Here is an 869-nt window from a genome sequence, read left to right as displayed (position 1 = left end):
CGACGACGACCGACGACGGCGGCGGCAGCGGCAGCGGCAGCCGCGGCAACGGCGGCGGTGACGGCAGCAGCTTCGATGAAAACCACCCCGCGCCCGCGGCGTTGTATTAAGAATGCAACGTGAATGACGTGAAACGAATTCCTATGCAAAGCGAGAGGAGGGACAGAAGGTAGGAGAGAGGGGGGAGGGGGGAGACAAGGAGGAAAGGCCCGCGTTGATCTCGTCTAACTAGCAGCTCGCATCATTAACGGGTCTTGTTTGTTTTACAGTGTAGAAAGGACACGCCCATTTCCTCGTCATCCCGCTTAAGTCCTTCGGAGCCAAGGTCTGAGCGATGCCCTCTCTTGATCCGCCGCCGTCCCTCATATACAAACGGTGTCTCATTTCGTTCGTCCGACATGTGTTAATCGATCGCTCGCTCCGGAAACGAAATCGAGAAACGAAAACACGAAACGCGGAGACGCTGCATTGCTCGTTCTATACGTCGATCTATAATCATATAGAAGCTATGTAGGAAAGGAGCTATGATTAATCGGCGTTATCGTGAACTATATTCGTGACGTAATGAGATTAATGATGCGCTCGTTAAAACGCAGATTTCACGGTACTGCGTTCCACACCACACCACGAAGGTTTGCGCGGGGAAACAACTTAGCTGTGCAAAACGTGCCCTCAGAATTTTCAGTATTTTCGCTGTTACGAGTACATTGATGTATCCGTCTCATTTGCCTTTCTTCGGTGCGGCGACGCGAAGGGAACACCCCGTATACGAGCACGGCAAGCCGCCGCTCTGTTTCGCTCTCTCCGTCTCTCATCCACCCCGGTGCGTATATACATATTCATGGTGTCATTACCGCCCCGTGAAACAT

Source organism: Wasmannia auropunctata, unplaced genomic scaffold, assembly GCF_000956235.1.
Source record: "Wasmannia auropunctata unplaced genomic scaffold, wasmannia.A_1.0 LD336035.1, whole genome shotgun sequence".
Lineage (NCBI taxonomy): Eukaryota > Metazoa > Arthropoda > Insecta > Hymenoptera > Formicidae > Wasmannia > Wasmannia auropunctata.
Note: the sequence above shows the minus strand (reverse complement) of the source record.